The sequence below is a fragment of the Piliocolobus tephrosceles genome, chromosome 1 (genome assembly GCF_002776525.5).
Source record: "Piliocolobus tephrosceles isolate RC106 chromosome 1, ASM277652v3, whole genome shotgun sequence".
Classification (NCBI taxonomy): domain Eukaryota; kingdom Metazoa; phylum Chordata; class Mammalia; order Primates; family Cercopithecidae; genus Piliocolobus; species Piliocolobus tephrosceles.
The window spans coordinates 23,449,756-23,474,465 of record NC_045434.1 but is presented as its reverse complement, the minus strand read 5'-3'; the positions used below and the strand labels follow the sequence as shown (position 1 = coordinate 23,474,465).

The window sequence follows — 24,710 nt, the reverse complement described above, 5'->3', positions numbered from 1 at the left end:
CCGTGGCTGACTGCACCTGTAAAGATAAGCTGTCAATTTGCATTGCCATGGTGAAATTTTAACAGCTCGCTAGGAATTTCTTTTTGAGCAAAATATGGGGGAGGTGTGTAGCTTTTCATCTTGTAGTCGTCTTATTTAGGAACCAAAAGAGGGAGGTAGGTTTGCATAACCCAGCTCCTAGCTTGACTCTTCCTTTTAGCTAAATGTGTTTGGGATCCCAAAATTTAATTTCGTTTTACGTTTCTTTCATTCAACATTTTGTTTTGTGTGTGTGTAATTGTAGATCATCAATTATTATTGCTATAGTATAGTATTGGCAGTATGCAGCTACGTGACAATTTTATTATTTGTTCTACATTGAATTTTTAAAATGACAAATGTTACGAAAAATTTCTCTGAACGTTCTACTACATGTCTTTGGTCAATATGTGATTTATATACTTCTTTTGGCTATATGCCTCTGAGTAAAATTTCTGATTTGCAAGTATATATTTCTCTATGTTTAGTAATACTGCCAGTTTTTCAAAGTGGCTGTATCAATTTATCTTCCCAGTGGCAGTATATGGGAGTTCTAATTGTTCTATATTTTCATCAACACTTGGCATTTTTCATTTTTCCGTAATAGCCATTCAGGATGTATAATAGCATTTCATTTGGCCTTAATTTGCATATACCTGCTGACTAATGATGATAAGTACCATTTTGGATATCTTCTTTTGTAAAGTGTTTTGTCTTTTTCTGATTTAAGTCCAATTTTTCATTCTTCATGTTAGCAATTTGTGCTTTCTCTTCTTAAGCAGTTTGCTAATATTTTAACTTTTTATTAGTCCTTTTTAAAGGGATGACTCACTGTCTTTACCAATTGCATTTAATCTGTTCCTCTACTCTGGAACAATTCCTTAGTCTTTCCCTTTTATGACCTTTACATTTTTAAAGAACACAGTGTAGTTATGTGTATATTGTCCCTCCATTGGAGTTCCCTGATGTTTATCGTGATTAGATTCAGATTATACGTACTTGGAAATACCATCAAAATAATTTTAGATTCTTTTTGAGCATATCACATCAGGAGGCAAAAGATATCAATTGGTTCCATTATTATCACATGTTAGTTTGATAACTAGGTTTCTATGATATCTACAAAGATTCCCCACTGTAGAGTTACCATTTCTCCCTTTGTAATTGGTAAGTATTTTGTGGAGAAATACTTTGAAACAATACATTTACTTTGTGAATATATCATTCTTTATTGTACTTTCATTCCTCAACTTTGATTCTTGCCTGAATAAATTATTGCTATGGTGGTTAGGAAGTGAATTTTGAATACTATTAATCCTTCTACATTTATACATAAGTTTTTTAAGGTAAAGGTAAATGAGATGTTTAATACATGATTTTTAACTTGTCTATTGACAATTTAAAATATATATGATATATAATTTTAGTACAATAAACTTTTAATTTTTGACCTTTGTGATGGTTAGTTTCAGGTGTCAACTTGACTGGATTAAAGAATACCTAGAGAACTGGCAAAGCATTATTTTTTGGCACACATGTAACAGTGTCTCTCAAGGAGATTGATTAGTGAGTTGGGGTTTGAGTGGGGAAGATCTGTTCTCAATGTGGGTGGGCACCATCTAATCAGTTGGGGGCCTGAATAGAACAGAAAAGGAAAGACAGTTTCCTCTCTCTCGTTCTCCTGGTGCTGGAACACATTTCTTCTGCCCTTGCACATCCAAACTCCAGGCTGTTTAGCCTTTGAACTCCAAGACTTATGCCAGCTGTTATAAGATCACCAGGTTCGATTATCCATTGCACAATAACATACCATTACACTGAAATAGCAGGGGTTGAAGCAGAGAAAGAGTCTAATAATCATAGGGCAGCCAAATGAGGATATGAGAGGAAACCTCAAATCTGCCACCTTGAGGGGTTTTGAACTGGAGTTTTTAAGATAATTTTGATGGGTAGAGGGCAAAGGAAGTGGGGTCACTGATTGGGGAATGGGGGAGGAAATCATAAAGATATAGAAACTGCATTCTTACACTGAGTCAGTTCCTCAGAGAGGGTTTTCAAACTGGCTGGTGTCAGTAGACCCATTGGAATACAGAATCTGAAAAACATCTCACATGGAAAAGTTGAGGTTTCTTAACATTAAAGATGTTATCTGTGGAAACATTTAAGGGAAGTTAGAACCTAGTGACAAGGAGTATGTGACTTTTAAGCAGTAAGAAGCTATAAAGAAGTGCCATCAGTAGAGTGTGTCCAAGTTCTTGACATCTTGACAAAGAATTGTACCACATGCACAAAAAAGGCAAGAAAAGAATAAAGCAACAAAAACAGAGATTTATTGTAAATGAAAGTACATTCCACAGGGTAGGAATGGGCCTGAGCATAGGGGCTCAAGAGTTCTGTTACTGCACATAATATTAACATTGCAGAAGTTTCTCCTTAGTTCAGCTAAAACCAAGTTCTTGTCACATGACTGGGATAGATTAGGCTCACGGACACACAGAAGGGTGAGGAATGGAATTTATTGGGTAAAAAGGAAAAAGGAAAAGTAACTCTCTGCAAAGTGAGAGAAATTCCTGCTAGCAGGTCTCCCGCCTTACAGATTGAATCCCAGGTCACCCCACTCAGGAACTGGGGAGGCCAGGCTCCTCCTCACTGCAAACGGCATGAACTTGCTGAGGCTCCACCCCATTCTCCCAGTGCACAAGTGGGCATTATTCAGAAAGAAGCCTTCTGAAAGGACGGGCTTCATCCAGGACCAGCAGTCCAGTTTTTCAGCCTTCAGGCTGTTTTAGGCTTGAAGGTGGGGTTTCATTGGGGACCCTTGGCTATCTCCTGTCTCTATCATTAACAGTAGGGATTTACTGTATTTTTCTAAGTTCTCACCAAGAGAAATAAGCATGTGCAGTCATCGGAACTAGTTTAGATGAGACCTGTTAGGATCTAGGGAATAAACTTCCAGAGGTTTATGACAATCCAGGGTTCCTCAATTTTGAATAATTATTATAAAAATGGAATCACAAGCTCATTTGCCCTAGACTGTAAGCTTCTTAAGAGCAGAGGCCATGTCTTATTCACCCTTGTAACTCCAGGGCTAAGGATAATGTCTGGAATGTAGGCTCACAATCACATACCTTGAAAGAATTCAGTACTTTAAAGGTGTCAAGCTTAAATGATGAAATTCAGAAAATATAATTAAGCGGAGTTTATTTGAGGCCAAAGCTTGAGGATGGTCACCCAAGAGCATACATTCAAGTTGCCCTTAATCCATTCTTTGATTAGCAGCAGTTACAGTGGGTTTTTAAGGAAAAAAGAAAAAGCAGTTTCTACATTGTTTACCAGGAATTGACATTAAAAAAATAACATAAGCTATCCATTGGCTATACATTGTTCTTTCTATCACAAATTCTAGAAACATGATGATAATGAGTGAGGAACAAAAATGCTTTTTTTTATTGCTGTTGTTCCTAGTCAGGAACAAAAATGCCTTTTAACATTTGCCTCTGGACATGGGTTGGGGAAGCCCGAATGAAGTCCCACACTCATGTTTCTCTAGGCCTGGTACATTTTGTATACTTCACATAGCTCAAATTGCTCTATTTTTCTCTTCTTAAAGGTAAATATAATTTGTATTTTTTGGTCATCCAATGCCAGCTTTTCTAAAATTACAAAAGCTTAGAAATAAGGTTGCTAGATTTAACTGACATTAATTATATAGAGTGGCTTTAAGCTCAATTTTTAGAGAAATCTTCATTTTTGAAAGGGCTTAATAGCTAATTATCTAATGTTTATCTCTAGATTTAAGTCCTACCTTTGTAGTTCTCAAGCTGTGCTAAGGGGAGAATTTTTATTGGCTTGTGAAATCTGTTTTTTCTTAATTACTTCTTTGTCAGCTATCCCTCGAGCTATTAAATAGATGCTACACAGTCAAAACTGGCACGCTCTCTTTGCATGGCTCAAGGGATTATGGTTGTATACATTTATAGACAGAGGATTTACCTCTGTAGGAGAGAGAAAATGACAAGGTACAAGATTAGGTTAACCTCACGGTGGAAAAATGTAAATACTTGTCAGCAATGAAAATAAATATTCTTGTCACATTATAAAAACACCTACGTGACTTCATTGCTTTGAAGCAGTTACATGGCTCTACCTACCTGTCAGAGAGCACTCAATATTCTTAAATTATACATGGCTGAGGTAGCATTTAAAAAATGTATCTCAAATGCACCTTATTTTCCTCAGTGGGATTCACTTTACTTTCATCTGCTTATTAGTTGTAATCTGCTTCTTACAAAATTCCTTTGTGTTTGGAATTCTTATTGCTTTTTTTTTCCATTCATCAAATAAATGTTTATAGAGCTCCTACTATGTGATGCTTATTTTTCTAGGTGGTGAAGATAAAAAGAGGAAAAGACATGGTCTCTGCCCTCTAATGGATAGTAGCAAACAGACAATGACAATACACTGCAAGATACTGTACTAGAGTTCTAAAGATGGTATGTGCAGTATGCCAAGGGGAGGGGACACCTAGGCTAAGTATGGAGTTTGCCCATCTGGTTGTCGTCCAGTGAATCACTGCTACTTGGTCAGAACCTATCACTGTTACAGTAGTTCAAACTGGAAAATATAGTAAAATATTCTGAAATTGCTGTCTGTATAAAACATCACATTGCCCCTGTTCTCAGGTTTTAAGTTTCTTTAGTCCATGGCGTAGAAATAGCCAAATTCAAAAAGTCCATAAACCTAAGAATATGCTTCCAACATCATGTTCTTTGTTGTGTTTGCTGTCATCCTGACATGAAGGTGATTGAGAAGATTTTAAGATGAGGTCATCATTTCTTTAATTTGAAGGATCTGCAGTACACATAGGTGATGGAGTGAGGAGTGGACTAACTGTACCATGTGTGAGTGTGACAGAGGAAGTGAAAAGGCATCATTTGTATTTCAGGTCCAATCAGGAAGCTACCCTGGGAGCCAGGGGCAGAAGAGAGAACAAAGTGGTATCTGGAGAATGCAGAGGTAGCTGGGACAGAGCTCAGGGGAGACAGAGGTAGCCTCGGGGCCATGCAGGGAAAGAGAAAGCCATCCCCAAGGAAATACGTGGTAGAGGAATAGCAGAAAACTTTCGAGTAAGAGGATTATAAATTGCGTTAAAGAAAACTCAGCACTTATCTTTTGAGTAAACAAAAATAGACCAAGAATTTATTGTAATCTGTTTATAAAGAAGTAATATTTCTAAGATTTCACAGAAGAAACTTTGTTTTTGTCTCTGTGTGCCGCATGAAAATCAGAGCCCCTCCATATGATTTACTGTGAGCATTTTTGAAGACATCTGTCCAGATCTTAGCAATTATCTTAACTGTTCCCTCTCAAGTCAAGGAGTGGGTTTCCAGCAGCCATGTAAATATGAAACAAGTCTGCCCTCTGCAGAAAGCCATAGTTGCTTGCTTTAGAGACGAGAATTTGACCCAGGTGAATCAATTACAGACCCTTCACTGGGAAATTAGAACAGAAACTGAGGAACATTTAACTTCCCTCATATGTTGGATCTGCAACTTATGCACTTATGCTGGGAAGCTATGAGCAACCATATTCTACTTTGTAGGCTGGGAGCAGAGGAAGCTGCTCTATGCAGAAAGTAGAGAAGGAAGCAGCGGTCAGAACAGACACCTGAGAGGGAGAGGGTCCTGCCTGGGTTTCAAGCAGTTTTCCAGTTTCTGGAGCCAGTCCTTGAGGCTAGACTGTGCCTGGCCTATTAGTCCTGCATGCTCATCAAAATGCCCTCTTTTTTTGCTTAATTTAGCTCTGTACAACAGCCGACCTGGGAAATATGGCATTCATGCTTGATTTAACTGTATAATAAACCATAGATCTTATCCCAAAGCAAGGATTCCATCATTTGCAGCTAACCCCTCTGTTGTCTCACAAAGAACTCATGTGCCATTGATGCAGTCAAATACCTGGGCCAGTGAGCACCCACCTGATGACCACAGTCATGGTCTGGAGTTTGGGGTAGGTATGGAACGCCCCCTACAGAATGCTGCTCTATTCTGGCTTTCAGTCAGAGTATGCTGGGTTTTGCAAAGTAATACACATATTTTAAACAACTTTGTCTTAATTTAGGTGTTTAAAGAAACATTCTACTAATGATTTTGTCAATCACACATTAACAACTGCTGACATTTATCTCTGCTGGTTATTGCTGTGCTCAGTGTTTGACACAGATTATTTATTCCCACAACAGCCTTACGAGGACTGTATGGTGATAGTCCCTGTTTTCCTACTAAGCAAACATAAGCCCAGAGAAGTTAAATGAGTAGCACAATGTTACTCTGCTAGAAAGTAGTAGAGCCACGATGCAAACCCACTTCCCTCAGACTCTCATCTCACCTACTAATGTTCTATTGCCCTGAATAGCCTTCCTTGCTCTCCACAGCTGGGGTGGGGAGTATGCTGAGGGGATGTCTTTAAGTTTCCAGTGGAAGCTTTGCTTTGGGGCCGAAACCACTCCAGTGGTTATCTTCTCTTCCTTTTCTACCACCAACTTTCGTTTCCCAATGATTGGCTGTTGTTGCTCTTCTCCTGAGTTGTGTGGGATCATTACTGCAGAGATGCAAGGGCACTCCTTGGATATCTGGAGAAAGACAAAAACAAAACAAAACAAAAAAACCCTGCTCTTTGAAGTTTGCTCCTAAAATCCAAAACTAAAGACATCAAGATACAACAAAGGAAATACTTGAATGCAGTCTGTGTAACTCCCCAAAACAGTCGCAGGCGATGTCTGTCACAGTATCTAGCATTAACGCAGTTTACCTAGTGGCTGAAATGGACCCAGCGCAACATGTTGCGCTGAAACCAGTGCATTCAAACCGGAGTTTAAACTTCATCCAGGGTCATGAATGAGCTATTCATGAATGAGACAGCCCAGGATCCTCAATAGATTTTGGTGGCTTTAATATGTGAATCTATAAATGTGCTTTTTTCTTGAACTTCTCAACACCTTAATCTACATACTCACTCCAACAATTTACTGAGTGTTTCTTAATCTTGGCTAACAGATAGATGCACTAGTTTTGCTTTTTGTTTATAGATTTAGTTTTTCAGTATATCAATTTTGTATGGTTCAAAAATGGACACGATATAACCAGGCACACAGTGAGAAGTCCTCCTGTCTGGTTTCATTGATATCCACTTTTAATAGTTTATTGAATGTCCTTGTAGTGCTTTTTAAAAATGTAAATACAAACAAAAATAAGCATAGACTCTTATTCTTACCTTTTCTACTCCTAAGGCAGTATACTATTTACACTGTTCTGTACTTTTTTCTACTGAACAAATATCTTAGAGATTGCTTCATGTTATCTTATTTTTTTTTTTTGGCAGTTGTATCATATTCCACTGTGTGGCTGCACCATAGTTATTCAATCAGTATGCTATAGATAGATATTTGGAATTTGGGATCTGTCTGATGCTTTGCAATTATAAACAGTGCTGTAATAAATAATCTTAATGAGCTTTCTGTAAGTGAAAGATAATTCTTGAGAATCTGTGATGTTTACTTAAATTATTTTAATTATCTGGTTACTTATGTACGGACATTAAAACCAGTTAAAATTTCTTATGATGATAACTCTTACATAACAAATTTTAAATTTAAGTGAAAACAAACCCCTAACATTAATTTAACTAATAGATACCAGTTTGATGAAAGTATAAAGCTGCTTGCAATATGACCATGGTATCAAACTACTCCTGTTTTCTTGGCATCAATGTGACTTCATGAATATGTGCTGTGTGATGAGTTGATTTTCTTTTTTTACACAACTTTTCTCTCTCTCTTTTTTTATTATTATACTTCAAGTTCTAGGGTACGTGTGCACAATGTGCAGGTTTGTTACATATGTATACATGTGCCATGTTGGTGTGCTGCACCCATTAACTCAGCATGTACATTAGGTATTTCTCCTAATGCTATCCCTCCCCGCTCCTCCCACCCCACGACAGGCCCCGGTGTGTGATGTTCCCCACCCTGCATCCAAGTGTTCTCATTGTTCAGTTCCCACTTATGAGTGAGAACACGTGGTGTTTGGTTTTCTGTTCTTGGGATTGTTTGCTCAGAACATTGGTTTCCAGCTTCATCCATGTCCCTAAAAAGGACATGAACTCATCCTTTTTTTGTGGGTGCATAGTATTCCATGGTGTATATGTGCCACATTTTCTTAATCCAATCTATCACTGATGGACATTTGGGTTGGTTCCAAGTCTTTGCTATTGTGAATAGTGTGCAATAAACATAAGTGTGCATGTGTCTTTGTAGTAGCATGGTTTATAATCCTTTGGGTATATATCCAGTAATGGGATGGCTGGGTCAAATGGTATTTCTAGTTCTAGATCCTTGAGGAATCGCCATACTGTTTTCCACAATGGTTGAACTAATTTACTCACCCACCAACAGTGTAAGAGCGTTCCTATTTCTCCACATCCTCTCCAGCACCTGTTGTTTCCTGACTTTTTAATGATTGCCCTTCTAACTGGTGTGAGATGGTATCTCATTGTGGTTTTGATTTGCATTTCTCTGATGGCCAGTGATGATGAGCATTTTTTCATGTGTCTTTTGGCTGCATAAATGTCTTCTTTTGAGAAGTGTCTGTTCATATCCTTTGCCCACTTTTTGATGGGGTTGTTTGATTTTTTTCTTGTAAATTTGTTTAAGTTCTTTGTAGATTCTGGATTTTAGCCCTTTGTCAGATGGGTAGATTGCAAAAATGTTCTCCCATTCTGTAGGTTGCCTGTTCACTCTGATGGTAGTTTCTTTTGCTGTGCAGAAGCTCTTTAGTTTAATGAGATCCCATTTGTCTGTTTTGGCTTTGGCTGCCATTGCTTTTGGTGTTTTAGTCATGAGGTCTTTGCCCATGCCTATGTCCTGAATGGTATTGCCTAGGTTTTCTTGCAGGATTTTTATGGTTTTAGGTCTAACATTTAAGTCTTTAATCCATCTTGAATTTATTTTTGTGTAAGCTATAAGGAAGGGATCCAGTTTCAGCTTTCTACACATGGCTAGCCAGTTTCCCAGCACCATTTATTAAATAGGGAATCCTTTCCCCATTTCTTGTTTTTGTCAGGTTTGTCAAAGATCAGATGGTTGTAGATGTGTGGTGTTATTTCTGAGGGCTCTGTTCTGTTCCATTGGTCTTTATCTCTGTTTTGGTACCAGTACCATGCTGTTTTGGTTACTGTAGCCTTGTAGTATAGTTTGAAGTCAGGTAGCGTGATGCCTCCAGCTTTGTTCTTTTGACTTAGGATTGTCTTGGCAATGCGGGCTCTTTTTTGGTTCCATATGAACTTTAAAGCAGTTTTTTCCAATTCTGTGAAGAAACTCATTGGTAGCTTGATGGGGATGGCATTGAATCTATACATTACCTTGGGCAGTATGGCCATTTTTACGATATTGATTATTCCTATACATGAGCATGGTATATTCTTCCATTTGTTTGTGTCCTCTTTTATTTCACTGAGCAATGGTTTGTAGTTCTCCTTGAAGAGGTCCTTCACATGCCTTGTAAGTTGGATTCCTAGGTATTTTATTCTCTTTGAAGCAATTGTGAATGGAAGTTCATTCATGATTTGGCTCTCTGCTTGTCTGTTATTGTTGTGTAAGAATGTTTGTGATTTTTGCACATTGATTTTGAATCCTGAGACTTTGCTGAAGTTGCTTATCAGTTGAAGGAGATTTTGGGTTGAGAAAATGGGATTTTCTAAATATACAATCATGTCATCTGCAAACAGGGACAATTTGACTTCCTCTCTTCCTATTTGAATACCCTTTATTTCTTTCTCTTGCCTGATTGCCCTAGCCAGAACTTCCAACACTATGTTGAATAGGAGTGGTGAGAGAGGGCGTCTCTGTCTTGACAACTTTTCTCTCTTTGCACGGTTACAAACACTTTGTTTAGCCTTCTCTTTGTTGCTCATCACTTACATATTAAATTCTTCTCATTTGTTCTGAGACAATTAAAAACCTATGCCTGTTAGCAGTGATGCAGTCATTAACATAAACAAATTTGGTCTCTGGTAATCTAGCTGATGTAGAATGCGCTTATATTAATTTTCAAGAGTAGCATGTCAATTCTTTTAAAGAAAAGTCATATATTCTCATAGAGAAGCACTAACTAATGGATTACTATATGGTGAGAATCATGTCAATGCCCATCCATGTCAGCTCCTTACTAGATCCTGAGCAAGAACTTTCCTCAGTACTGCTTTTTTTTTTTTTTAATCATAATGACACATTGCTGTGGCATCTAGTAAAGCTAGATGTGTCGTGGCCCTGCCCCCAAGCCCCAACAACCCCTATCCTGACTTCTGCGCCTCTGTCTTTTAGAGGTCTCCTGCTTGCAGAAGGACCTGTTGCTTCCTGCAGTCCTCCTATATTTTGCCTCCCATCTTGAGGCAGGGAAACCCAATAGTAGCTATTATCCTGCCACTATTGACTTGGCAGACTGCCAGATTTTTACCAGCATTGAGCCAATCAAGTCCTGGGCAACCAGTGTAGGCTCAAATAAGAGGGGACAAAAGACAATCACAGAAGTGGGCTAGGGTCCTTAAATACAGGTCAAAAAAATAAGTATGGTAGTAAGGACTGGCAAGTGGGGAGAGGTGAGAGGTTGGGTCAACTGCCTAGTGAGTTGGTTCACTTAAAGCTCTGAGCAGGAAGTACTATTCCTCTTTCTGCAGGCTTTCTATAGTGGGAGCAGTAGAGCCTAGGCTTTCTTTAAAAGCCCTGATTCCTTAAGGGAGAATACAGTGGCTGGGCCCCATGACTCTTCTTCCAACTCATATCCTCATCATTGTACTGAGCAGGAGAGCAGATTGTGTCCCCTTGGAAATTCAGAACTTCTTGTGCCATGTGTCTAGTTCATCTTCTTAAAATCGTAAGTCTGGGATGTAGATAAGCAGTTAATTGGAAGAGAGTAGATGGAACATGGGATAACCCATGAAGGCAGAAATCAGATGGTGGTGGAATCTCATAAGGTTAGGAAGTTTCCAGGTGTCTTCCATTATCAGCAAGGAATTTGTCTGTTCAAGGAGAGGAGCCAGATAATGTTTTCTGCTCGTATGTCCTTTCTTGTTTCCTGGTTCTGAGAACAATAGGCTTTGAATTACTTCCTGCATGTTGGAGTGGATCATAGGTTCTCCATTAATGAGAGATGATAGAGGTGATGGTGGCACTTACAGGTGTGGGAAACAGTAGCAGAATCCACAGTTATTGTAAATTAGTATTCTGGATGAAGTACAGTAATTGGCCATAATTACTAGTCAACATGACAGTGATCTTTGGATGTATCATCTATTTTTCCAGTCTTCAGCCTCTTCAGTTATTAAAGTCTTTATTATCTATCATTAACTTTCAGTTGATTCTTCTTATAAATTCAAGTATGTTGAGACAAACTAAATCCCCAACAGTTGGTGGATTACTGAAATAAATTATGGAAATTTACAACAAAATTGTTACAATATGCTCCAGTTTTTATGAGAAAACAGTTTGTGTATTCGTGTGCATAAAAAAGAATCAGAAAAACTTTCCACCAAGTTGCTGACAGTCATTATCTCCCTCACTTCATTAAGGTCTCTGCTCAAACGTTCTCCCTCAAAGTTTTTCCCTAACCAGTCTTTTTAAAAAAAGAAATCCTCTTCATCCCCATTCCAGATCACCTTCTAGTCTCTTATCTTGCTTTATTTTTCTTATTAGTCTTTCCTCCTCCATGATATTGTTTCTTTATCTGTTGAGTAATTTTCTCCCCCTGGAGTGTGTAGCTCACAGGAAGAGATTTTGACTTTCTTGTTTACCGCTATATCCCTAGTGCCTAGAACAGTGTCTGGAGCTCAAGAAATGCTTGCTGCAGTGATGTGTAAATAAATAAATGAAGGAAATTGTGTAAGTGGAAAATACTGCTGGCACAGTATTAGAAAAGTGGTGCTTCCTTGGGGGTCAGAATAGGTTCATGGTTCAACTGGTTTTGTCTGCTGATTAAACAGCATGTCTAACCCATAGGGAAGGATTCCCTAAGGGGAGGATTTTCTGAGAATATAAGGATCTGTTATGTTTTGAATTTTACACAGCTGGGGTACCAAGGTGATAAGCCATTGTGATACCCACTTGAATTCCAAAAAACTGGAAATACTAAACCTGTGACTCCCAGTCTTTGAAGGGTCATCCTATGAGTGTGAAGCTACTGTATGGTGAACAGTGTGGGCCAGCAGGTCTCTCATCTCCTGCAGCACTAGGGCTACATAGGCACATTTCCTGATTGACTGGAGTTTCCTTCAAGCCTTTGGAAACAGAGATAGGGCAGCTGTGTCAGAGGCGTGTGAACCAGAGCAACTCCATCTTGAATAGGGGCTGGTTAAAATGAGGCTGAGACCTACTGGGCTGCATTCTCAGACAGTTAAGGCATTCTAAGTCACAGGATGAGATAGGAGGTCAGCACAAGATACAGGTCGTAAAGACCTTGCTGATAAAACATGTTGCAGTAAAGAAGCCGACTAAATCCTACCAAAACCAAAATAGCCACGAGAGTGACCTCTCTGGTTGTCCTCACTGCTATACTCCCACCATAACAGTTTATGCCATGACAGTTTACAGATGCCATGGCAACATCAGGAGGTTACACTATATGGCCTAAAAAGGAGAGGCAAGAATAATCCACCCCTTGTTTAGCGTATCATCAAGAGATAACCATAAAAATGGGCAACCAGCAGGCGACGGGGCTGCTTTATGGAGTAGCCATTCTTTTATTCCTTTACTTTCTTAATAAACTTGCTTTCACTTTTCTCTGTGGCCTTGCCCTGAATTCTTCCTTGCATGAGATCCAAGAACTCTGGGGGTCTGGATAGGGACTCCTTTCCTGTAATGTGATTTGACCCATACAATCTACTCTGGATATTCCTGGGTCTTAATCCCTATTCACTGTGGTGGTTTAAGGCAGCCAACTTCACATATGTGTGTATGTGTCCATCACTCAAACAGGAAGAGATATTAATGCTTCCTGGTATCTAAAGGCATTATATAGAATAATTAGTTCATATTTCAAGTTGTTTCACATTTGTAAGTGTCATTATTTTGAAATCGATTCCTTTAAGATTTGGGAAAAGCCACATGTGGAAAACACTAAGCTTGTAATGTGTTTTCTTACTTATTTATTCCCCTCGGGCATCGGCCTGCCCAATGGGAGTGATTTAATCAGGAGTGTTAGTCAAGACTTCAATGGGTGCATTTCTTTGCTGGGTGTTGTCTGAGAAAAGAGAGACTGTCAAGGCTTTTTTATTCCCTATAAAAGGATTCATTTGTTCTGAGGGGGTCTCTCTGAAGTGGACCAAACCATGCTCAGAAATGCTAATCTTATTGTGTGTACTTATTTGGGGGTTTCTGATAGAGTCAAATAGTTTATTCATCCAGAAAGACAGATCCCAGAGTTCACATCCAGCCCTGGCTCTACAAATACCTTGAGTCACTTCCTCACCCTATAGTGTCAGAGACATTGAGAAAACTAAGTACAGCAGAATATTCTTTAGTCCATCTTCACAGGTTGCTGCTGCCCAAGTGCCTTTGGAATAAAAAAGGTGTTTGAGGACTTTGAGCCACATCCTCATTTATAATACAATTTTTATTTCTAGGGTCAGTTTGACAAATTTTGTTTCACTTTTATAAAATAATTTATCATCAAAATTAACATTTTTTTGGTGGGCATATTTAGTGTGCTGGAGAGCTACAAATACTGCGGGGCACTTCAATTCGGAATATTGTATACACTAATGTATACATACACTAATTTCTCTAAGAGTTGAAAATGTAGAGAGTTTAGGAAGTTTAGCAGTATTTGCTTTGGAGATTTCCTGGTCTTGGCTTAAATAAATATTCAGGCACATTACATGACTGCAGGGAGGCTTCTGTTGCCTGGGCTGGCTCAATATCTCTGTGCCTGCCATTTCTCAAAGATTGAGATCTAACTTGCACTATTTTTTCTGACAGGATCTCTCTTTGTTACCCAGGCTGGAGTGCAGTGATGCAATCATGACTCACTGAAGCCTCAATCTCTTGGGCTGCAGAGATCTGTCACCTCAGCCTCCTGCATCACTGGGACTACAGGAAAAAGCCACAGCACCCGGCTCTAACTTGCACTTTGACTTCCTCAGGAGAATGAGAATGCAACAGAGAATGATAGTAATCATGGTATCTAACACTTATAAGGCGCAGTGCTGAGAAATACCACTCATGCTTTATTCATTTACTCTTTGCAGCTCCTCTGTGGGGTAGGGACTGTTATCCATATGTCACAGATGAGACACAGAGACTCATTTGGGTGAGGCAATTTGTCCCTCGTTACTTAGCAGTAAGAGGAAGCACTGGGATTTGAACCCATGTCAGTCTGACTTTGGAGCCTGAGGCTTTCAGCAACAGTATGTGTCAGACCCCTCCCACTGCTTACATTTTTGGGGACTGAATTTGAACGAAGAGTTAAGTATGATGATATTAAAACTTTATCCTAGAAGGTCCAAATAGGGCAGCTGAAAGTGATTTAGGATATATCATATATTGCACGTATGTTTGCTATAACATTTAAATATTAAATATTACCTGTTTTGGATGAATAAAGACATCCAAAAGGAATTTAAAATAAAAAATATGAAGGAAGAAGGAATACTAATGGCTAATCAAATAGCATGGTAGGTTTTTATTTTAAAGATGGCATTTGGTCTCGAACTCCTGACCTCCAGTGATCTGCCTGCCTTGCCTTCCCAAAGTGCTGGGATCAGCTTGGTCAACATGGTGAAACCTCGTTTCTATGAAAAATAGAAAAATTAGCTGGGTGTCGTGGCACATGCCTGTAATCCCAGCTGCTTGGGCAGCTGAGGCATGAGAATCACTTGAACCCAGGAGGTGGGGGTTGCAGTGAGCTGAGATTGCATCACTGCACTCCAGCCTGTCAGGGCAACAGAGTGAGACTCAGGCTCAAAAAAAAAAAAAAAAAAAAAAAAAAAGACATTTGGCTGGCTCTTATGCAGCCCTTTTCCCATTCGCTTTCCTGGTTTGGAGACCCTGAAGCTCTACCAGCCATAACTTTGTGATGCTTTTTGGGGCAGCATTCTCCTTTTTCTACACTGATTCATAAATAACAGCTGTCAGAAAATGGTGGACTCAGTCTAGTGGTGGTGGGGTGTTGAAGGAAGGGACTGTTTGGGAATGAGGATGGCATTCTGAGAGGTGTTGTATCCACAAATAAAACTCTGCAGGTTCAGCAAAACTAGGAAGAAGTATTGACAGTGTAGTTTTTTATGTGCTTTACAGATTCAGTTTATCAAAGGATCAGATGTTAGAAGTAGGAAAAATGTGACAAAATAGAGCTGAAATACATGAATGATAACTAGAAACTAGGAAATTAATTAAAAACTGAGTAAATCAATCTGCCCCTCATCTTCTGTTCTTAGAAGATAATCTGACACCATCAAATGAAGAAAGACATGGTCCAATGTCAGGAAAATAATAGGGGATTTTTCAGAACCACAGAAATGTCCAATATTGGTGGTTTGCTTAAATAATTTATAAGCAAGTCACAAGAGTATGTATGGTGTAATACCACATTGGAAGAAGAAATAATGTAGACATTCTCAAGGTATTATGACATAATATCAGTTGGAAACACAAATGAGCTTGCCAACTGCAAAGATATCTATCTTGGTTTCTTATAAATTTTCTTTACACTAGAGAATATGGAATCAGGATCACAAATGGGCCACATAAATGTGATTGACACCTAACAGCTTGACATGTTAACACCTAACATTTATTAAAATAACCACCTTTTGAGTGCTTATGCTGTGGCAGGTGCTATTTTAAACATCTTCAACTTATTTAATGTGAGGTAGGGACTATATTATCACTCACATTTTATAGACGAGGAAACTGAACATAACAAGAGCAAATAACTTGCCTACGATCGCAGAGCTGGCAAATGGGAGAGCCAGGATTTGAACTCAAGCTGCCTGGCTCTAGAACACAAGCTCTTAGAAACAAAACTGTCCTGCCTTTTGTATAAATAAAAAACAGGGAGCATCCAGGTAGTCATGTCAAGTTTATACAAATATGAAAATAGAGGACCACCCCAAACCCTAGAATAAATCTCCAAGAGTCTCTTAAGATCTTGGTAGATCAGGTATTTTATAGATACTTAGATTCTGCTACTTCTTAAGTAGTTTTCATCATTGAGTACTTATACAACCAACCAATACATACACTAAAGAAGCTGCCAACTGAATGTGTAGAATGGCAAAATAATCAGGTAATTCAGTGAAAAATTTTCACAAGTTGTTATTTGCTGCATTACACCATATTGTTTTTCTCATATTTCACCTTATAACAAAGTTATAGTAATATTGTTATAGACTCAAATTGCCTCAAGCCCATGAGCATAAATTTTGATAGTTAATTACCTCCAAAATGATGAGAATCATTAATACTATTAAAGAAGCAAATCCTGGGGCAGCTGTTATAATTTGAATTTTTAGAATTTTCAACAGTTTTAATTTATTTTCTGAAGAAAGTTCAGAAAAAAGTATTTAGAATGATGTGAACTTTCAATAAAAGGGTAATTTCTGAAAAATAGTTCCTAATAAACATGTATACTTAGGAAGCTAATATAAATGTAATATATACTAATATATACTTAAGACGGAAATGCCTTAGGCTTAGGCTGCTAAGTCTCTGCTGAATTTTCTTTTATGCGGTTAACCACATCAAAGTCATTAAAAAGGTGTTCTGTTATTCTGAATCAGTTTCTGACCTATTTCTTAAATTATAACTTAGCAAACAGTGTGTATGTGTTGGTTGGTTGGATAAGTAGTCAATCTAAAACTCTTTGAAATTTTTGCCTGGACTATAATTAATGGAAGTGACTGAAAAGGAAAAGGAGGGGACTTTTACTGGAGAGGTCAGTGAAAAAGTAAAAGAGGTCCCAGTTGGAATAGAAGTGTGAAAATGAATGTACTTAGGTAATGGAACAAGGAGACAAGCAAGAACTCCAGTCCACAGCTTTACTTAGAAGAGAAGCTTAAGATACAGGTGACAGTCTTGTTCCTCAGTGGGCTTACAGTTTAGAGTGCTGACTCTTGGGATATCTGTACTATGACCTGGCTTTGTGTAGATAGCTTTGTCTTGCTTTAAGAAAAATTGATAGTTAAATTCTGTTAACATCTTCACACCTTCCATTATTTGGGGATTGTGGATGCCAATCTCCCACTGAGGTTGAAATTTAGTAATACAGATCTTGAAATATGAAAACATTCTAGCGAATAGGAAAAACATAGTCTCATAAATCTTAATTTATAAAGTGTTTAGGGATAATTGAACAGAATCTCACTTTTTCTCACCTAGAAATCCTTAAGGGTAGCTGAGATATTATGTAAACTTCTGTCTTATAAACTTTATCTCCTGTCCTCAAAAAGGGGATGCTGGTAGAATTCCTACAGAAATAAAGTTAGGATTTAATACTCCTGCATCAAGATTCTCTAAGTTCTTATCTAGTAGTGAGGAGTCTCCAATTCTTCCCATTCTTCACGAGAGACTATTAAGGTGCTGTGGATCAGAGTGGAAGTGAGGGTGAGGTTGTAGGATCTCACTTGGTGTTCTTATAGTTCTTCATTTGGTATTTCATTTTTCTCCCCCATAGATTTTCTTTTTTCTATCTCTTTTGGTACCACAATAGTCCTGATTTCACCCGTGTTCGTAGCCTTGTTCTTCCATCTCCAAAATTTCTCATAACAGTGTTTCGTTTTAGCATTCGGGGTAATAATTGCTCACAGCCCTTAAATCCCTTCTGAGTTCAGAAACAAGTAAGAATTAAGACACAGAAGTCAGGCATAGGTAATGAAAACCTACTTTATTTCTGATAAAGTTGAAGATAGATTGTGGCTTTGATATGCAGCTGCAGTTGGGCTTTTTAATAGTTCTTCCTAAGTCTTGAACCTAAGGAGACCCACCAAGGGAGACTTTAGGTTTGCAGAGCAGATGCATTTACCCAAAACTGCTGTCACACATGTGGGAACCAATAGTCAGGGAATGAAAGAGACATCAGATGCATGAAGAACCTTTACTCTGCTTGATGAAGAGAGGAGAGACCCCAGTGAACCTCAGAATCAACACCCCCAAACAGAATGCAAAGGTGGAAGCATGCCTCTAGTGGAGGCTTCCTCATAGTGCAGTAGACCAGCATCATGTATGGTTTCTTTTGACATTGTTCTATCTCCATCTATGGCTGCCACTGTGAAACTATTCAGTTTACTATTAAATAGTTCTAATTATTTAGAGCTGCTTTTTAAAAGTGGGTTCTACCTTAGAAGAAAAAGTGGGCCTTGTCCAATTTCAAACCACTGGCCCTTTGGACACAGAAGTCAAAGATCAAAGTGATAGCACCACAGCAAAGTTATAGATTTTTCAAAAATGTAATTCTGGGGTTTTAACCCAGAATAACTGGAACATGTCATGCTCCCTCTTCCTCTATATCGCTTCTTCCTCCTTAAACTTATATCTTTAAAATATTTAAAACATTTTGTTTTAAAATGTTTTAAAACATGTTTTAAAATATATTGTCTATTTATTTTAAAAAGATAATATGGTTTTAAATTATATTACCTAAGCAAAAAGAACAAATCCGTAGACATTACATTACCTGACTGGAAACTATACTACAAGGCTACAGTAACCAAAACAGCATGGTATGGGTACAAAAACAGACACATAGACCAATGGAACACCATAGAGAACCCAGAAATAAAGCCACACACCCACAGCCATCTGATCTTTGACAAAGTTACAAAAATAAGTAATGGGGAAAGAACTTCCTATGTAACAAATGGTGCTGGGATAGCTGGCTAGCCACATAGAGAAGATTTAAACCTACCTATCATTATGTGCAAAAATTAACTCAAGATGGATTAAAGACTTAAATGTAAGACCTCAAACTAAAAGTCCTAGAAGAAAACCCAAGAAATACCCTTCTCAATATCGGCCTTGGCAAAATATTTGTGGCTAAGTCCTCAAAAGCAATTTGAACAAAAACAAAAAATTGACTAGTAGGACCTACTTAAACTAAAGAGCTTCTGCACAGCAAGATAAACTATCAATAAGTAAACAGATAACCTACAGAATGAGAGAAAATTTTCAAAAACTATGCATCTGACAAAAGTCTAATAACCAGAGTCTATAAGGAACTTAAACAAATCAACAAGCAAAAAACAACCCCATTAAAATGTAGGCAAAGGACATGAGCAAATAAGACATTTGCTGAGAAGTGTTTTATTATTGATTATGTGATTGATTTTAGATTATGTGCCATGTAGTGATAAGAAGAATGTATATTCTGTTGTTTTTGGGTGGAAAGTTCTGCATATATCACATATATTTAGATAATTAGATATTCTTGTTGAATTGAACCCTTTACCATTATATAATGCCCTCAAATTTACAAGGGAAAAATCCAACAACCTCATAAAAAATGGGCAAAGGACATGAACAGACACTTTTCAAAAGAAGACATACACGTGGCCAACAATCATATGAAAAAAAGTCAGCATCACTGAAATGCAAATCAAAACCACAATCAGACACCATATCACATGTTATCAAAAAATAACATGCTGGCAAGGTTGTGGAGAAAAAGCAAGGCTTATACACTGTTGGTGGGAGTGTAAATTAGTTCAACCATTGTGGAAGAAATGTGGTGATTCCTCAAAGACCTTAAGAAAGAAATATCATTTGATCCAGCAATCCCATTACTGAGCATATACCCAAAGGAATGTGAATCATTCTGTTTTAAAGACACATGCATGCATATGTTCATTGCAGCACTGTTCACAATAGCAAAGACATAGAATCAACGGAAATGCCATCAATGATAGACTGGATAAAGAAAATGTGGTATATATACACCATGAAATGCTATGCAGCCATTAAAAAGAGTGAAATCATGTCCTTCGCAGAGACGTGGTTGGAGCTGGAGTCCATCATCCTCAGCAAACACAAGAACAGAAAACCAAATCCTTCATGTTCTCACTTTTAAGTGGGAGTTAAATGATGAGAACACATGGACATGTAGAGGGGAACAACACACACTTGGGCTGATAAAAGGGTGGAGGGTGGGAGGAGGGAGAGGATCAGGAGAAGTAACGAATGAGTATGAGGCTTAATACCTGGGTGATGAAATAATCTGTAAAACAAACACCCATGACACAAGTTTACCTATGTAACAAACCTGTGTATGTACTCCTGAACTTAAAATAAAAGTTAAAAAGATATACATGCAGCCAACAAATGTATGAAAAAATGCTCATCATACTAATCATTAGTGAAATGTACTTCAGAACCACAATGAGATACCATCTTACACTAGTCAGAGTGGCTAGAAGAAAGAAGGGCAAGATAGATATATATATATATATATATCTTGGAAACCAACATATATATATGGAAACCAACATATCTACCTAAAGTAGATATTTTTAAATGAGAATAAAATGTGTTATTATTAGAAATGACTTCACTGAGGGAATAACGACATGGCTTTAGAAAGTGAACGATGTAAGATATAGAAACAACATAAGCCACTTGGATATGAACTCTGGCCTCAGTGTACAGCAGTACATCTTTTAAATTCTTGACTTGTCTAATTGACAATTTTGTGTCTCAAATGTAGAGGATTCCGTGAAGGTATCTACTATTTTCTATTACATTTTGACTCATCAGGAAAGAACTGTCTGGTGATGTATCCTGATTAGATACAATTCTGACTTCTCATTAATCAGATCATGGAGAACTTGATAAAAATTATTTAGGAATCTGGGGGAAACTTCTCCAGATGACTTAATCAATTTACTCTGGTTATCAGAAACTACAATGCAATTCTATCAAACTTGATCCTGATTTTTCTTCTTCTTTTTTGTTTTACACCCCCTGGGTTCAAGTAATTCTCCCACCTCAGCCTCCCAATTTTTTATATTCTATATTGGCATTCCTGAAAAGGTGATATAGTTTATTGGTTACAAACTTGATTTTCAGAGTCAGAACTAGACTAATACTGGTCCTGTCACTTACGAGTTGTGAGAACTTGGAAAAGTCTCATAACATTTCAGTCTCAGTTTCCTAATCTATAAAACGGTAATAATAATAATATAACAATCAGATCAGATTGTGATAATCAGGTGATAGTATACCCGATTATTTTTAGCTAAATATATTTTTAACTAATAGTAATTTTTTCCAGGAATAAAGCTTTTTGATTCTTAACATATGTAGTTTCACTCAATATAATGTAAATATTAACACCAGTCAGTCATTAATATTTTTCAAGGGCCTACATGGTGCACCTGCATGATTTTAAGAGTGAATCTTCATTGGAAAAACTTACGTTCAGTGACACACAGACCTTTGGTAATTGTAATTTAGTACTTGAACTATAAATTAGTAGCAGGAAGCCATATTTTCAGTTCTACTTTCCTATTAATACACATCTTTCATCTTCTGAACACTTTTTCCTCAGGGAAGAACCTGGAGTCACACATCCTACCTCAGTTAGTCATAAAGCTATGTATGCTTTTTCATCCAGATACTTCTTAATACTATTATTTTTTTATTTTCACTGCTTTAGTTCAAGCTTTTATCTTTTGCCTAGGTTTTTTTTTTTTTTAAATAAAGGAAGCTGTGTAGGAAGAAAAGGGAAGAGGACCAAGAATAGATACATGGATAACACCAAGTTTTGAGGGACAAATGGGGAAAAGGGAGCAAGAAAGAAAATAGAAGAAAAATGGTAACAGAAACGAAAGAACAAGAGGAAGAAGATGTGGGATGAGAGGACTGGATAAGGTCAGAGAACTAGCTAGCATGTAGTAGGGTGAGAGTGTTAAAGGAAGAGGCTGCAATCACAGAATGGGCCCTGGAATGGCATCCAGATGCACTGCAGTTCTGGGTGGTAAGTTCCAGGATGGCCATGGGTGTGCATGGCTCAAGTGAAGTACGACTGGAGACCAGGGCAGTTGAGAAAGTCAAGGGGCTGCACTCCATGGGTATTGGGTAGTCATACATACAGGCACTGAAACTGTCCTGGTTGACAGTAGGTTTGAGGGTGACAGTTAGGTCTTCCAGAGGAATCACAGTTTTGAATCTGGGAGTGAACAGGAAGTGGTTAACAGATGATAGCGAAAGAGGAAATAGAGGGTGGCATAGTTAGATGGTGTGAGTCTCAAATAAAACAAGTATTAAAGTTTGTTTCTACTCCCCTACCTCCAACCCTCCACATCTGTTTCTTAGTAGAAACTTAGTAGAATGACCATGAGCTATTAGTAGGAAGGAAATAACTTGAATACTCTCTATCCAACTAAATGCTACCAAGTATTAGAATGGTACCCTTTAATTCTTATTTCTTAAATATAGCTTATAGATTCTGCTTGGTCTAGTAGCTTTAAAATATTGTTTATTTGTTTTAAACCCTACACCTTACCTGTGTTGAGGCTGTTGTCCATAATTGTCATGGTTAAACCTTGCATTTAATTTATTTTCTACCCATTTGTTGATCATGAATGTGGGGAAAATTTTTTCCATTATTCTATTACAACAAGTGAGGACTGTGATATCAAAGGGATTCCCATTATCCCAAACCCAGTTCCATATCCACGCACCTCGTCTTGTGCTGAGGAAAACCTGTAGGAAAGAAGTTCTTGCCAAATTACCATTTTATTTCTTATTACTTTTATCTCAGAAGCTCAGATACATTTCTTTTCTAAACTGTCAAGGGAATTTGGTTAACTTCTCATATCATCTCATCCCCCCTTCTGGATTCTCTTCCTTCTCTCTCACTTTATATATTTCTCAGGTCCAGGTCCAATTATTTAAAGTCATTTTAATTCACCTGTTTGTTTTTCATTTCTATTTTAATGTTCACTTATGGCCCTGCTAGATATCTGGAATTTTTTAGGTCTCAGAATGTAGAAAAAAAAGGTTAACATGAATAATTTATCATGAAAAAATACAGGCTGGGCATGGTGGCTCATGCCTGTAATCTTAGCACTTCGTGGGGCTGAGGCAGTAGGATCGCCTGAGCCCAGGAGTTTAAGAATGCAGTGAGCTGCAATAGTGCCACTGCATTCTAGCCTGGGTGACAGAGAGCGACCATGCCTCTATTAAGAAAACAAACAAACAACAACAACAACAAAACCACACACAAAAAAACCAAAAATGCAATGTGAAAATGCACATCTTGAATTTTTTTCACATTTACAAATGGAAAGTTTAACATGAAAAGTATGAAGTCCATGAAAAATAGAAGATATATTTTGTAAATTCTCTATTTTGAATTATTTAACTGAGATTTTAAAAGTCTATAGAGTTTTTAATGAAAATAAAATCACTAGCTTGTGAGGTCTTTAATCTCAGAGATTATAACTCATTTATCATTGTATCTTGCATTCAATGCTTGGCAGGGGTAAGATAGCACTCAGAATGGTTGACTGAATTTCATCCATACAGAATGAATTTCCATCTAAGTAGTGGAAATCTTGTGTCTTCTTCCTGAAAATCTTAAATCAAAAATGAAATTTAATTTTGAGTTTTGAAAAGTAATCTCTCCATGCTCTTTAGGGGTCAAAAACATTCCCTATAGAGAAAAAAATAGTTCATTTTTTCCTACTCTTAATTTTTTTTAGTCAGTGAAAGTTCACAGAATTCCCACCCTATTTCTAGCAACTTTCTCATGTATCAGCAGTGTATTTTTACTCGCGCTTGTGTTTATTTTTCTCTGTTTAAACTTTATTTCCAGTGTGAAAATTTTGGAATTTTCTGTAAAATTCATTTCAGTTTGAAAGTTTCCATCTGACTAGCATAGTGTAGCTATACCTCGATAATTCCGAAGCTATCTGACTCTAGTTTGATAGATATCTTTCATGATTCCAGTGCATTATGGTATGGGAGGGTACTATTATTTTGGTTTTCTCCATTCTTTCACTCATATATAATCAGAAGAAGAAAGTGCTATTACCAAGTTGGAGAGCAGCAGTCAAGGTTGGGATGCTACTGCTAAAGCAATAGCAAAAGCCTAGACTCACCATGGTCCATGCTTTGCAGGTATAAGGTTACACCAAAGAACAGAATCAGTTTAGAATGTCAAACCTGTTCAGCAACATAACTGATCTCGCCAGCCACATCTGCTCCAGAATTCCCGATGCCAACCACAACTGCTCTCTTCCCCACAAAATTGTCATGATGCTTGTATACTCAGGTGTGGAGATAGGGACCTTGGAAGTTCTTGATCCCTATAAGGAAAGGGTAGAATCTCTCAAATCACAAACAGAAATAGGAAAGGCTGTTTTAGAAAATTTATTTCTGAACTTGAAGTATATGTTACTTAAATCCTCTTCTGTGTTGGTCAGTTGCTGCCAATGTTGCAAGATGAGATTATCTAAGGAAAGAAATATCTAATGGCAGTGATGATATGGCTAAGACAAAAAATCAAAGCATATTAATGTTTCCTTTTAAAAATTCAGTTTTAAATTTGCTCAATATGATGACTTGTCACTTTAGGAGGTTTTGTCTTTTTCTTACTCTCTACTGATTCATGTGGAACTGTTCTTCTATTTTTGTGACTCCATAAATAGAT

At 37.6% G+C, this 24,710-nt stretch overlaps 1 pseudogene; it reads right to left on the bottom strand.

Annotated features, from left to right (window-relative positions):
* Positions 1-24,710, bottom strand: part of LOC111539240 — a 62,878-nt pseudogene that overhangs the window by 15,436 nt on the left and 22,732 nt on the right.